Genomic DNA, 16,523 nt, shown 5'->3' with positions numbered 1-16,523 from the left:
TGGAGGAGGCAGAGGACGTGACTCAATATAAAAACTTTGCATAACCTTTCATCCTTGTTCAGGAATAGGACGGAGGAGGATTTTGAATCATTTATAGCCAGAAAATCGTCTAAATAGCTCCATTTGTAGCATTAATTTTGCAACTTGGCTAACAGACAGCCAGTCTAGGGCCTAGGGCCAATCTCTGCTCTCGATCTCCTAACTGGAAACCAAATAGTACAGCTCTCATTCTAAGTGTCATCACCAGAGGTTCCATAGTCAGAATGAATAGCATTGGAGATAACGGGCACCCCTGATGAGTGGAACGCTCCAATGTGACGGGTTAAGTTGAACCCATCTGAGAAAATGATTTCCAAATCCATATCTTGGGAGAAGGTTAAATAAATTTGACCAGTCTATTCTGTCCGAGGCCTGACGAGTGTCCAGTGATAATAAAGCTGCATCGTTAGCATCACATCTCTCATGAATTATATGAGAACCCTTCTTATATTGTGAAACCCTTGATGCTTTGGTACAAAGTGAATCAAATGTGGGATCCAAGGCTCTGATCTTCATGCTAAACATTTAAAGTATTTTAGTGTCAACCCCCGTCAGACTCTAAATGATGAGTGTTCTGCAGGTTTAGCAGGTTTCTCAGTACTCACTGCCTGTCTCACAGTGGGTGGAGATCCTCCGTGTGATATGCGTCTACATACATGTTAATAAGTGGAAATATTCTTTCTTCTGGGAAGGTTTTGTAAAGTCAGAAAGCCATCTGGCCCAGGTGCCTTACCACACAGCAAATCCAACATGTCCAAATGAAGACTGTCAGGTTTGATTTCAGCTCTTTTAAAGTGTCTTTATAAGTTAATTTAACTCTTATTGGAGAGTTGGAACGTTAACTCTGACTTAGTGTTGAATACCAAATCTGTCTGGAGTTGATCATTCAACACTTATTCATGCTAACTAGGTGTTAAGAGTTTATATACTAACCCCCACAGAGGATTTTAGTTTAACTACATAAGAGTTATCTTCTAATTCATTCTGTGAATTTTACTGTTCTGAATTTCTAGAAATTCCTTTGGAAATAAACATTATTGCAAAGACGACTGCATCAGCTGAGGCAACATGGTGTCCTGTGAGCTCAATTTCCTTTTAATCAGAAAAGGTCAGACACAACAAAAGCCAAGCAAAGCATCAAACAAAGGAAAAATAAAGACAAGTCAAATGTCCAGCCAAAGGATTTATGGGAGACTCCATCAGGGATGGACCGAGTCAACCGGAGCCACAGCTGGACTGGCCAGAGTGGCAACAAGCTCATCAGACCTCTGTGTTGGGCAGGTTTGGGGAGTGTCTGTGATGATAAAGCCACGACTCTGAAGACGACTGCAGAGTTTGGTGCAAGATGTTGCGTCCTTGCAAAACTCCTGCAGCTCCGAGAAGCTCCAGAGTCGACCTTCCCTGGAAAACAGCTTCTGGGAGGCTTTAGCTCTGGAAGCTTCTTGCTCCCTCTCCTGTGCTGTGCCGTGTTTCAGGCACACTCCGCTCAGGTGATTCCAAATGAACAGCTGGGGCTTGTTGCACAGCAGGCAGTACACAATGTTTTTCTCCATGTTGTTTGGACTGCAAATACAAAGAGAGAGACAAACTCTGCACATCACTTTATAGCACCAGTAGCGTGTCTCGGTATGATGCAAAGCTAGCTATGTCGCTACACTGGACACAGAGCAGTACCTACTTTAAAACTGAACCTTTGTTGATCCTCTGCTGTTTCTCCAAAGCACACAATGTTCTGCACAAAGACATTTAACTTTAGCACATGTATAAAACATGCACGCACACGAGCAGTTCGTTCAGCTAAAAGAAACGCTTCATAGAAACCATTTCTACAACCAGCAAACGCAAAGAAAACAAGCCATGACTAAAACAGCAGTTACGTAAATGAGCAAAAGTTGCTAAACAAACAAAACTGAACCAGAAAGTCTCCAGACATCATGTAACCACTGTTTGACAAACGGTCCTACTGTAGGATGATGTTACAGTGATGTCTGACAAACCATCCCACTTAACCGAAGCTGCAAATTCGATAGTTTTGTGCCAAAAGCAGATGGCGTTTTCACTTTAAAATGAACAAACATTCACAAAGGCTTAAAACAATATAGTATCCAAGTCAATAACATGCTAATACTTCCAAGTATGAACACGGAGTAGCGTTAAATCACCCGGTGTTCCAGATTAACTGGTGACGGTGGAACAGATGGTGGATTTTTTTATATTTTGTTGTTAACAGCAACAAGACTGGCGGAGTGTGTCTGAGGGAACCTCACAAATGTCACAGCAACACACTGCAGTGGAACCCCGACTTACGAAATTAATCTGTTCCCGACGGTTTTTCGTAAATCGAAGCAGCCATCGCGCCTTTTGAGTGAGAAGATGCTGGCTGGAGACGGAGTTCTTGGTGGCGGAGGTGGTGGAGGCTGAAGAAAGCATACGTATGCATGCATACATACAGCACCACCACGGGGGAAACTGGCATAACATTAAGGTGTAAAGTTGTTGATTTTTTAATTCAAAGATTAATCAGGCTTTAAACATCAGGAGGTAGTGCAACAGACACTGAAGTGCACATTAAAGACCAGAGAGAACATTATTTTTATTAACAAAAAGTTTTAATCCACCAACAGCCCTGACATCTAAAACACTACAAGTAAAAAAGAAAGGCAACAAAAAACAATTCAGACATTTTTACACAATTAGTAACACTTCAGCTTTCTTTGTAATGTCTGCTTGTATTTTAAGAAGTATCGCATTTGGGTAAAAACATTACCAATAACTCAAAATTAGAGGAACAAGTGTATATATGTGTCAGCTGTATGCATGCATACATATGCTGCATGTAGGCACACTTTCACCTGAAGGTTGACTTGTTGCTGGCCTCTTTGTGAAAAATCTATCCAACGACGTCTGTCTCTGTCTACTTTTCAAAATGGATCTGAAGTGGGAGATGTCACCAAAATGCTCTATAGCACGAGCGGTAAAGTTCTTTTCAGGGTGATTGTCCTTGATATCGGCCGATGGTATGACGGCCTCCTCCTCGCTGAATTGTTGCTGTACTGATGAGTGCAGCATCGCCTCCAACTCTTGCAGCTCTGCCGTTGACAGCTCCTCTCGATGTTCATGTCAACCTGCAGTCCCAGGGCGGTGCCGAGATTTACGATCTCCTCAACCTTGACTTCAGGTTGAGGTTCCCCCTCAAAGCCTTCAAAATCTCGAGGGGCAACAGCATCAGGCCACAGCTTCCTCCAAGCAGAATTTAGCGTTCGACGACTCACCTCCCGCCATGCCAAAGAAATCAACTTGAGGCATGCAACGATGTCGAAAAGATTTTTCCAAAACTCCCTGAGGCTGAGCTGCGTACTCTCTGTTATGTCCGAACACTGTTTGAACATGTGTTTCGTGTACAGTCTCTTTAAATTAGAGGTCACTTGCTGGTCCATGGGCTGGAGGAGAGGGGTCGTGTTGGGAGGGAGGAGGAGAACCTTGATGAACGAGAACTCCTCCAGGATATCGTCCTCGAGGCCAGAGGGGTGGGCGGGGGCGTTATCGATGATCAGCAGGCACTTCATGGGGAGCTCGTTCTCCTCGAGGAACTTCTTGACAGCAGGGCCAAAAACCAAGTTGACCCATTCGACAAAGAACTGTCGGGTCACCCAGGCCTTGGGGTTGGACCTCCACATAACCTCAAGCCTCTCCTTTAAAATTTTTGTGTTTCTTGAAGGCACGCGGATTTTCTGAGTGGTACACTAGGAGTGGCTTGACCTTACAGTCCCACTGGCATTAGCACACAGGGCGAGGGTGAGACGAGCCTTCATGGGCTTGTGGCCTGGCATCTTTATTTCCTCCGCAGTGATGTACGTACGCCACGGCATCTTTTTCCAGAAGAGGCCAGTCTCGTCACAGTTGAATACCTGCTGGGGGATGTAGCCTTCTTGATTTATAAGTTCCTCAAATTTTTTAACAAATTCTTCGGCAGCCTTGTGATCAGAACTTGCTGCCTCGCCGTGACGCACAACGGAGTGGTTGCCAGTCCTCTTCTTGAACCGATAAAACCACCCATGCGATGCCCTGAACTCTGGGGAGGTTAGGGGTGCCTCCTGCGAGGACGTCGATGCCGTTGGCTGCTCATTGGAAGCTGCCTTACTTACTAAATCATTATAAATTGAGGACGCCTTCTCGCAAATGACAGTCTCTGTGAGGGTATTGCCCTCCCTTGTCTTTAATCCAAACAAGGAGAAGCCTTTCCATCTCGTCGTGTATGGGGGTCCTCCTTTTGGACATGATGGTGGTGCCCTTTGAAGGTTTACCTGCTTTCATGACTTATTTTTGTTTTATAATTGTTCCTATGGTCGAAGTGCAAGTACGGAAGCCAAGGGGTTGTCACATGATTCGGAAGGCATTGTGGGCATTGAGCTGTTCCCGAAACATCTTAACCTGGTTCGGGAACAGCACCATGCAGGACAGACGAGCTCTACAGAGGGTTGTGCGGTCAGCTGAGCGCACCATCCGCTCCGAGCTCCCTGACCTGCACTCAATCTACAGCAGGCGGTGCTGGACCAAGGCCAGGAAGATGGTGAAGGACCTCAGCCATCCCAACAACAGACTGTTCTCTCTGTTGAGGTCAGGAAAGCGATTCCGCTCCCTGAAGACCAACACAGAGAGACTGAGGAGGAGCTTCTTCCCGCAGGCGATACGGTCTCTCAATCACACCACCACACAGTACTGACCCACACATATGGTTCTTACACACACACTGGACATTCTGGACTTTGTTTTCACTTCATCACTTAAATCACTACTGCTGTTATTGTGTATGTATTTATTTATACTTCTTGTGTATTTTGTTCATACATTCTTATATAGTTCTATATTGTGTATTGTGTATTTTGTTGTACAGTTATTTTATTTTCAATTTAATTTATATATTTTATCTTATTCTTTCCCAGTGTGTTGTACAGTTATTTCATTTTTAACCTTAATTTATATTTTATTCCTTCCTAGTTAAATTTACCCTTTTTAATTTTTCATATTTATTTCCTATCTTATTCATAGCCTTTTCCTTTTTGTTTTCTTTAGGTCACGAGCAGTTGTCCAAGCATTTCACTACATATCGTACTGTGTATGACTGTGTACGTGACAAATAAAATTTGAATTTGATTTGGAAGGCACTGTGGGCATTGAAGGCTCAGCCAATCAGAGCCAGCGGATTTCGTTACGCGGGCATTTTGCCGTAACACGGGCAGAAGTATTGCCGTTCAGTGCCTTCGTAACTTGAACTTTTCGTAAGTCGGGGCTCCACTGTATTCTGCATTAGCCAAGTCAGCTAGCATTAGCATCCATCAACCTGCAGCCTAAAGCCACAGTGTACACACAATGACCCGCATCCTGATGTGCGAATGACCGAACAACAGCCTGTACTGTGAGGTGCGCCGTGCACATTCATCGTAATTCGTGTTTACTAACCTGAGGCAGTGAAGCTGCTGTCAGCCTGGGTAACAAGTAGACGAAAACACAATAATCTTCTGTAAACCGTGAACACAAACGACACACATGCTGTGCTGGGGTTAGCTTCACAACAGGAAGTTCTTTCTGTGAAATTCTTCTTCTGCGCCCCAAAACACTGCTCGGTACCACCATCGCGCTCTGCGCCCTCTAGTGTCCGGATGTAGAATAGCATTTAATGCCTGAAACTCACAATCCAACAGGTTTTTGCAACGTTTTTAAATCACTGTAACGTTTGAACCGTTCGCTCAATTGAAACTAATCCAATTGTTTCTGAAAGCAGAGACTCTGCGCTTTCTCTGCATTTATCTTTAGCGTGAATATGCATGCACAGTTTGTTCACCTGATAGAAAAAGTCACATATAAAATTACCCGATACTTGAAAAAACACCAAAGTTAGCAGGTTTACTCTCGCTGTAGTTTCTCCGTAGCGTTACATTCACCTGGAAGTATGTCGGTTCTCAGTCATCCAGCTCAGCATAGTGTAAGGAGCTGCTGATGGAGAGTCCCACATTTAGCCATATGGGAGAGTCCCCAAGAGGGTCATGGACCCCTAATCATCCTCTACCTAATCATATGAACCGAGGTGTGAAGATAACAAAGCCAGCAGGCAGGGTGGCACCTTTGTCTCTCATGCACGAAGAGAGACGCCTCTGAAAAGGCCTCCAGGCCTCTTTAAGTGCAGTCACACCTGACAAAAAGGGATCTTAAAACTGGATTATAGATGTTCAACGATGGTCGTTCACACAGCACAAAAGCATTGCACATCTGCCTTTCACGAGCTGCCGTCTTCCAACAAAAAGCATTTACAATTCCTCATCAGCCGTCAAAGGGTTTCCTACAGCTCGCCTCCTGCCTCTTCACAGCCAGGGAGCTTCTAACGACCTCTGACCTCCTGTAGTTTGGAGTTATCAAAGTAACCCATGACAGTAATGTTTATGCTGAGAGATGGGCTTAATATGATGGAATAAAAATCAGGTCTGATTTTATAGAAATGCTGTTGAATGCATTAGTGAGGAATGTGCTTTTCTATCTCCAGTGCACCCAGGAGGCATTTCTGCTGCACACAAAACTGAATGTCATTTCTTCTTTTCAGGGTGGAAATGTGTCCAGACTCTAACATGGACCCACGGGCCCCACCCTTGGGATTTATGAGGAACAGGGAAAATGATCGGGAGAGAAGCAACAGACTGACTGAAAGAACTGGAACGAGCTCGTATAGAATCAGCTAAACAATATTGTGGATGAACAAATAGAAGCTTAAACACCTCAGACAAAACTATTATAAAACGGCCCCAAAGCTAAAGAATAACAGCACGGAAACTGTGCAAACAGTTAGAAACATTAAAAATCCACCTGCTTATTGCTGCAAACCCAAAGATACAGAAGAATCCTTTTGGTCCTCCTTCATCACTTCCCTGCTCCTCCTCTGCCTCACCTCGTGCTCTCATCCTGGGTTTGCATTGAAAGTATCCCCACCTAATCCCTTATCCATGTAATGCTGAGCTTGCTAAACCTTTTTTATACTTTTTGTTTTATTGGTGACTCCAGAACTCGTGCAGCTGTTAGTGATCACAGCAAGTTTCCCAACCCCAGTTTTAGTTTCCACTCACCCTTTATTTACAGACAGACATCAGTAACATTGTCAGCTCTGTCTTGCCTGTTGATGGTCTTGTTTTCACATTTTGGGGTTAATCCTTTTAAATAAACTATAAAAACAATCCATGTGTCAGAGCCTCGTTTGTGCTGATTAGAGTCAAGTTTCTTTATTTGTCACATGCACAGTTATACAAATACAACACGCAGTGAAATCTATCCTGACACGCTCCTGCACTGTGAAGGGGACAGAAGAACATGATGTTATATACATTAAGTATAGCAAATATACTTTGATGTATATATTATATACACTGTAGGTGTTGGAGCTGTTATCGATGAAACACTGTCCTTCTCCCTGCCGTCTCTCTTCATGAGATCCTCCACCGATGGGCCAAAGTCGGCTGTCATTCCCAGAATGGTCCAGGTCTCTATCTTACAATGAAACACAGACCGATCTCTGCTTCCTCCTCTGCCTCCTTCATCCCCTCTGAGGATCCAGAAAAGCCTTCAAAGACTCTACTCCCTGTCAAAATTAGGGCTTAAAAAGTTTTCTCCCCCAATAAAGATTAAACCATAAGCTGGGAGGGCTGGGTTTGTTTGCTCTCACTGGTCTGATCGAGCATCCCTGACGTTTCACACTGGTTACCAGTTCTTCAGAGGGAAAAACACAGGTGGGAACAGGAGAGAAACAAGGCACAAGATAAACAGCTCCCCACGGGGTCACATGGGACTATTTCACACATGGTGTGTTCAAAAGCACATCATTAACCACGTACATTCTAAACCCTAACCAGCTTCACAACATCATTCACACTATATGAGGGTTAGTGTTGAGGAAAAGACTGCAGAAGCTGGTAATCCACAAGTGCACGGTGCTTCAGGAGACAGGATGGTCAGGAGCTGCTGAAAAGAAAGCTCACCATGGTAGGGACAGTGAGGCAAGAACAAGCCTGAACTTCCCCCTCAGCTGGTATCAACCAGAGGAAGGACTCTCATCCAAAATGTGCTTTCACTGACACACACACTCTTGTGTCATAAGTTCCCAAGAAGAATAGAAATGTCATCCTGACATCTTGTCGTCCTACACAAGACGCCGCTGTCAGCACCACAGAGGACAGGAAGCCTCTGATGATCCAGGACTAAGTAACACACACACACACACACACACACACACACACACACACACACACACACACACACCACACACACACACACACACACACACAGCACAAATTAGTTCTTAATTAATTAAGTAAGTAAGTAAAAGACAGCAAAGGAGTCGACCAAAAAGTCCACAGGGAACTTCTCCTGGTTTGGCAGCTTGTTGCTCTGAGCTGCTGCTGCTGGCTTTCTGCTGAGCTTCACGTCTGAACTGAGCAACCATCTCAGAGATGAAGGTGTTGACCCTCAGCTGAGGTCGAGTGTAGAAAGTCTCTTTACACATGGGACACTGACAGCTCTGATTCATGTCCCAGTGCTGACTGATGCAGGTTTTGCAGAAGTTGTGTCCACATGGTGTAGAGACTGGATCAGTGAACACATCAAGACAGATGGAGCACAGAAACTGATCTTCAGATCGCAGATTGCTGGCAGCAGACATGTCTGCACTCTGAGGGAGAAAGAAGAGAAACATTTGATTCAAAATTCACTTTAAATTTCATTTTACAAAGAGAGAAACAAGCGTCAGTAGTCTGAGGAGCTTGGAGAGAAAAGCGTCTGGACTTCTTTAACTTTCTACTCATCACAGAAGCTTCTTCACCTCATCCTCAACACGGACAGAACCAAGGAATGAATACTGCACTTTTGGAAGAACCCCTGATAACACAACACTGAATATGCCACAGTCAGACTGATGGCAAACAAAAACACAGAACACTTAAAATAAACACTGCACTACTTCACCTCATTTTGAATGTACGATCGATTCACTGACTAATGTGCAACATACTCACAACAGACTTCTGTAACAGGTCCGTGAAAAATGTGCAATACTATAAGAGAACTACAAACGCTGTACAGTTTTTCCCCTTGTATATAGAAAATATTGCCATTGCCCCATTCCTGACTTTATTTCTATCCTTCTGCTTCTTCTGTCTTTATATTGTTATAGTATTATATTGTTATGTTGTTAGAGTGTGTGCAGTTTATTAAAGTGCAATTCGAAAATGTTTTTTGAAATGAAGACTTAAAAAGCGTTTTAAAAACCAGTTTATTAAATTGGAATTCAAAAATGAATTTACAAATACAGATTTTATTCTACAATTCATTAATTAAGTACAGAATTTCTTTATTTCGGTGCGCGTGGCTCTTGTGGTCCTCCATACGGCTGGACGGCGTCAACACGTTAACGAGCTAACTGCGCTAACGCACTAGTTCCCACCAGGGGCGATTCTAGGATCAGAGCTTTGGGGGTGCTGAGCACCCAGAGAGCTGCCCATCCAGGCAAGATAAACTTTACTCATCACGATGAGACGTCCTCCCCGTCTCTGTCAGTCCCTGCATCCTTAAATGTCTCCAGTTGTCCCGAGTTCCCTCTGTTCCTCGTCGTCTGTTGTCTTCATCTCCATTTTCAGTCATAATAATTTTACCATCTCTGTGCAAGTCTGCAAATTTCTTTATTAAATCGTAAGATTCTTAAATGCACCAAGTCTCTCTGTGCCTGAGTCCTCGTCACAAAACATGACATCACTGCTTTGTACATTTGAACACAATTGAATCCCCACATTTGTGAAAGAAAAGCAAAACACTATTTTAAAGTCTGTAACAAAACCATCAAATCTGATAAAGGTTATTTAAATGCTGCTAAAGAAGAATGGATTGGAATTTAAATAAATATCCTAACCTTAATTACTGCGGGAGAATAATGAGTGATGCTCACAGTGAGTAAAAAGTAAACTGAGGGCATTTTTTGGACAGAGATTCACTTTTAATGTGTTTGTATAATACAATACAGATATATGAAAAAAGACTCCGAGTCCTTGAAATGTGCAAAATATTATTAATACGTTAGAAAACCTGAGACACCTTGGCCTATGGTATGAAAAGATATTTACTGCAGATACTTCTATGGCCCTGCAGATCTTTTCTTTTCTTTTATCCTATGTCGCCTCAGCTTGAGGTTGGTAAATCTGTCTATCACATTTTGGTGGTCAAGTCTCTCAAGCATCTCTTTCTCAACTGACATCACAGCCAGGTGCTGGAGTCTGCTTTGACCCATGGTCCTTCTCAGCCAGGTATGGAGCTGACTCACGCAGCTACTCAGCTACAGCTGCTAACTGGGTTTGTTAGGGCAACCTGAATAACAGTTTTCAGTGTGGGGAAGATCTGATTATCCAGAAGATTGCACAATGTTAACATATCTGGGATGGCACCAGCCTCACTCTTGAGCTTCAAAACGTTTTTGGCAACCGTGACTTCCTCTGACTGAAGCTCAACATGGTAATGCAGTGCCAGGGCTGACAGCCCAGTTTGTTTAGCAGACTCGGTATAGCAGCTTTAATATAGGGAGAACACAACTTCCAGATTGTATGAGTAAACTTAGTTGGGGTTTTTTCTTTGCCAGTTTAACAGTTTCTGTTGTGCCTGTCACTGTTTCCTGTCTGTTTTCTTACCTGGTTCTTCCTGACCTTGTACTTTCTCCTCATGTTCTCCTCTTTCCTCTCTCCCTCTTTGGACTGACAATCAAACACAAATAGGTTGTATTCAATTAGATTAAAAAAAGTATTATTAAGATCACTAATAAAAAAAGTCCTCTCTCAGTTTACTTTCAACCAAAAGGCAAATAACCAAAGCAGGAAGGCGGCCGGGCCAGATGGAGTGCTGGGCCGGGTGCTAAAAGACTGTGCTGCGGACCTGGCGGACGTCTTCACCTCTATATATAACACCTCGTTGTCCTGTTCACTGGTACCATCATGTTTCAAAGCAGCAAACCATCGTTCCCATCCCAAAACAGTCAAATGTCACATGTCTGAACGATTTCAGACCTGTGGCACTCACCCCCATTCCCGCCAAATGCCTGGAGAGACTGGTCATTAAACACATCAGAGCTGCTTTTCCACCATCCCTGGACCCGCACCAGTTTGCATACAAGGAGAACCGGTCAACCGAGGATGCGATCGCCACAGTGCTGCACACATTACTGAAGCACTTGGAACACAGGAACACCTATGCACGGCTCCTCTTTGTAGACTACAGCTCGGCTTTTAATACCATCCGGCCATACAAACTCCGTCCCAAACTCCACCAACTGGGACTTAACTCTTCTCTGTGCAACTGGATTGTGGACTTCCTCACTAACCGTAGACAGAGTGTCAGAGTGGGTAAGAACACCTCTTCCACCCTTGTGGTCAACACCGGTGCCCCTCAGGGGTGTGTTCTGAGCCCTCTGCTATACACTCTCTTCACCCATGACTGTATTTCCTCCTGCGCGTCCAATCTCATTGTTAAGTTTGCAGATGACACTACAGTGCTCGGACTTATATCCAACAATGATGAGACAAACTATAGGACAGAGGTGCAACAACTAGAGTCATGGTGCCACGACAATAACTTGGTCTTAAACACCAAAAAGACCAAGGAGATCATTGTAGATTTCCGGAAGAAGGGTCATAACAACCATCTGCCTCTCTTCATTGGCAGTGAGGCGGTGGAGAGGGTGAGCAGTTTTAAATTCTTGGGGGTAACTGTGACCGAGGACCTGTCCTGGGGCAACCATATCACCTCAGTTGTACGGAAGGCCCAACAGCGCCTCTACTACCTGAGGAGACTGCGGAGCGCACACATTCCCAGATCTCTGATGTTGAACTTCTACAACTGTGCCATCAGCAGCGTTCTGACGTATGGATTTCTAGTGTGGTTCCCCAGCTGCACCAAGGCCGATCAGCAAGCACTCCAGCGGGTGGTGAAAGAAGCTGGCAGAATTATTGGAACAAGTCTGCCAGAGATTAGTAATATCTTCCCCACTCGCTGTCTGAGGAGGGTGCACAGTATCCTGCGGGACCAACATCACCCTGCGCGCCACCTTTTCCATCTGCTGCCCTCAGGGAGAAGGTACAGGTCTATACAGGCCAGAACATCCAGACTGGCCAACAGCCTGTATCCACAGGCTGTGAGGCTCCTGAACTCTCTGCCCCCCTCTCACGGACAATAACCATATCCAACTTCTTAATAGCAATGAACTGGTCTGCATTGGTGCATCATATCTTTATTCTCTTCCCCCTCCTGCCCCCCCCCCCCTCTTTCTTAAATAGATAACTATCATATCTGATATCATATCTCACAGTACAATAATATTGAATGGGTTGCATTGTTGTATTTTGTCATGTTTCTCAGGTCTTTGTCTGAATTTCTACGAACATTATTGCTAAGGATTGTCTTATTGCATTGGAGTCACACTGGGTTAAATATGTACACTTGGGTTTTAAGGGGTATTTATTATTTTCTTCTTTTTTTTGGGTTGTATGGAAGCCCCAAACGCAATTTCATTGTTCTTGACAATGACAATAAATAATACTACTACTACTACACATGTACATCTAATAAAGGATATAAATACTGAAACACTGATCCAACACTTTTACCTGAATGTGGCTCCTGTTTTTGAAAAAACTTCCTCATATCCATTATGAACCTGGCTGTCTCTCTGTACACAAACACACACGCACACAACAGGAGTTATAAGGTTAATGCACATATGACAAAATAACCAGTTTCTCTGATTACACTTCAAACAGGACAGTGGTAACAGCAGCAGCATGTTAAGTTTTAGATTTTAAATAGGCTGTATAAATTTCAATGGGAGCAACAGGACGGTCAAATATGGCTGATTTTACTACAGAGCAGGACGGATTGTAGGGCAGCAAACATAGTCGGGAAACACGTTTTTAACCCAGCAGGTAGTGATGGCCCGCTTGAAGCTGGCGCTCCGGAGCGTGTGTCGAAAAAAACAACACACTGGTTCAGAAGCACTGTGTCGAGGCTTGCTTCGTTTGGCAAAAGTCACGTGACCAGTGACGTCCGAAGCTTCATTACGCACGTAACTGCTTCGGTACCTGATTCAAACGGATATAAGGAAGTGAATCATCCACGGGATTCGTGGAGTGTGTTGATGGTGACAGATAGCGACGAGGTGATCATTCCACTGACAGATATGGAGCCAGCGAGGAAGAGAGGACGTTCTGGCGTGTGGGAATATTTTGAGTTGATTTTGCTCAATTCATTTTATCTGCCGAAGTGAAAAACCTGAAATGTCCAAAATCATGTTTTCATAATGGAAATATCATTACAGCATATGACTTTAGGAACACTTCTATGTGAATTAAAGCTGATGAAGACTACAAAAATGTATTTGACACTATACGTACATTACATTGCTACAGTTCAGAAAATCATTTTGTTTATTGTTTTTAGGTGATAGTCTGCAGGACCCAGGAATACCTGCATATCTACCAGCTTGCAGTGTAGTTCCTGCACTCCACAGCCTCTTCTGTTCCATGCAAGTGGATTTTCTCCAAGGCAGGAGAAACTATTTCTAAGAAAAGAAACAGACTCAGCCAGCGCACAGTAACACTAATCCTCTTTTTAAATGTAAATAACAAAAGGGCTACCTGACATAGATCATGTTTTTACTTTGCAAGTTCTTGATTAGGGGTGGGTTTTGATTATCGCCTTTCTGATTACAATCCATGCTAAATTGAATAAAGTGATATTGATTCATTACAATCCTGTGTCGATTTGTGAATTAACGTTATTATGCCTGAAACGCCAGCATCTCAGGTTAAACCTCACAACATGTCGTCAAACACCATGCAGCTAAAACAGTAACTGGGAGCAGGTTTACGGATTCTGCATACAAACGTGAACACAGAGCGCGGACCCGACGCGTCAGAGTCAGATTTTGGTGCGTCGTCGGGTCCGCGCTGTGTTTGCCTCTTTTTTCTTCGCTGGCTTCTGCAGCTGCAGGTTTCATAACTCTCTGTTTACATCTCTAATTAAGTCTCACATGTGTCAGCTTTCTTTTAATAGATACGAAATTATGGATATATACTGTTAAATGACCAGAATTGTAATATTTCTGACTGAGGCAAAACTTTCCAGATTCCAATCAAATTGAATCGGATCCTGTATCGAATCAAAATGATTCTACAAATCAGTGACGATGCAGCCGTACTCAGCTCCCTAAGCATTTTCCCTTTCCAGTTCACAATCAATCCCACCCCTAGGTCAAAAATATGTATAGGACAATTGGCCTCATCTAATATTTTGTATGAACCTGTCCAGCTGTCCAGTGATTAAACGACAAGTAGATGGAGGCAGGACTTCACAGCAGGGGCATACTCCATAATGTGCTGTGCATTCTCATATGTATATTATATATATTGCTCACTTATTGTATTTACCAACATCAAGGAGTTATGAGCAGAGAAAGGCCACACCATAGTGCATGTTAAAATAGGGAAACTTTATTGATCAAAATGTATTACGCAAATACGCATTACATTTTTTTCAGCCCCCCAATCGAGTAAACAAAACCAATTACATGTTCAAAGCAACGGAACGGTGGCCCAATATCAGAGAGAACTCCACTCTTGAGTGAGCAGTGATGATTGAGCAGTCCGTTTTATTTTGCAGATTCAAGCTGCTCTTCAAAATTTTCACCACCAGATGTCACCGGAGAGGACTGTGTTGAAAAGCTTCGAGTAATGAACCGTTTTTCAATACAAGCTTCAGTGCTTCGGAAAGCTTCATTTGGCCATCACTACCAGCAGGTTACCTGGTGTAATGTTTTTCAGGTAAACAGAAACATGGTCTGACTCCTACCAACTATATAAAGAGTAACTGAAGGTTAAATGCAGCTAATATGTCCTGTTTTAAACCAGACACTTATGTCTCCGCTCCGCTGCGTCTCAGGTCTCAGCCTCTGCGCCAGAGCCAGAGCAGGGGAGAGGCCAGCTGGAACAAACCATTTTGGGAGGGGGGAGGGGTTATCTATACTTTTGTTGTTAAAATGTTCCATCTCAATTAAGTACTGTATGCTTTTGTAACGATGTAAAAGAATGGATATGGTTTTGTTGTTGTTAAATTCCTGTTAAACTTGGGATCTCAACCATGGGTTTATTTTGAAACTTTTATTTTGAAAATCCGCAGCGGAAGTCTGCTACTGGTAAACGGGTCTTTCCTAAGCTTATCCGTTAGTAGCAATGAAGCTTTTGCTGTGGTAAGTTCTTCCTCAGTCCGCCCTGACTCAACATGAGTTTAAAACATATTTGAAGATCCTCATTGAGGTTAACATGACAGTGCATTAACAGCATGAACTGCCCCTCCAGTAGCATCTGAGTAGATTCAGTTTTATGACCTTGTTTTGCAATTAATTGGTTAGGCGGTAGGAAAAATGGACACGCTGAGCTAGCGGCTAACAGCTAGAGGAGGCTGTCGTGTCTAATACTGTGAAACTTCTCTTGATAGTTTGGGCGGGATCCTGTTGCTGGAAACCCATGGTTATTCATGTCCCATGTTATTGCAGGTATGTGTATTTGAAACATGTATTTGGTTGAGCTGCAGGCTAATTCTGTTTAAGAAATACTGCTTATTAAGTTTTGCCCAGTAGATGGCAGCATCGTTCCATTTACTATTGTACATGAAAGGAAATTTTGGATTTGGTCTGGAAGTTTATTTATATTTACATGAATGTGCATTTAAGAGAATTAATTTCTCTTTTTTTACCTAAACCACAATGAAGTAATATTTTTATTTTATTTTCCGCAATAAGTTTTGTTGCCATTTTATTTTTCAATCAATATTTGTTTTTTTTATTTATTTTAAGAAAACTAAGAGTTCCACTATACGATCATTTGTTTATCCATGAGTAGCAATGAAGCTTTTGCTGTGTTTGGGCGGAGTCCTGTTGCTGGAAACCCATGGTTATTCATGTCCCATGTTATTGCAGAGACCCACTAAAGGGGAATAAACCACGCCTGAGCTCTACCCATCTGAAGTCCAGCGAGTTTTACTCATACAGCACCGGACATGGAGACTGAGGGGGGTTACATTGGTGCCGTGAGCCGTCAATCATCTGTTTGGACGGTCGACTCCTCTCAGCGACGTGGGGCCAGTTTCAACGCTGCACATTTGTGATTTATTGTTGTTCTTTCTGACACATCTTTTTTAAAGGAACAAATATAGCATTTTTGTTTTATTCTAGTCGCTGTGATGGACATCACAGAGGAGGGATCGAGTACTCCTAATTGGGGCTGGGACAACGCGTCGACGTAATCGATTACGTCGACGCGTAAAATACGTCGACGTAAAACAATTTCCCTCGATGCGTCGTCACTTTCAAAAACAGACATGGCGGCAGCGAGTAGCGGTAACATGAGTGAGGCAGTCGC

The 16,523-nt window shown here is 43.3% G+C and overlaps 1 long non-coding RNA gene across 2 annotated transcripts; it reads right to left on the bottom strand.

The window, feature by feature from the left end:
• Window positions 1–1,108: 1,108 nt before the first annotated feature.
• LOC113010184 (uncharacterized) lies at window positions 1,109–5,667 on the bottom strand. Of its 2 annotated transcripts, XR_003270292.1 has the most exons (3): window positions 5,500–5,667; window positions 1,718–1,771; window positions 1,109–1,602 (listed from the first exon to the last, which is right to left on the bottom strand). It is a non-coding gene; the product is annotated as an uncharacterized LOC113010184 (long non-coding RNA). The 2 variants fall into 2 exon arrangements; XR_003270293.1 differs by lacking the exon at window positions 1,718–1,771 and having other exon boundaries at window positions 5,500–5,657.
• Window positions 5,668–16,523: the final 10,856 nt, after the last annotated feature.

This window comes from Astatotilapia calliptera, chromosome 3, assembly GCF_900246225.1.
Source record: "Astatotilapia calliptera chromosome 3, fAstCal1.2, whole genome shotgun sequence".
Classification (NCBI taxonomy): Eukaryota; Metazoa; Chordata; class Actinopteri; order Cichliformes; family Cichlidae; genus Astatotilapia; species Astatotilapia calliptera.
Note: the sequence above shows the minus strand (reverse complement) of the source record. Positions and strands in the feature narration are given on the sequence as shown.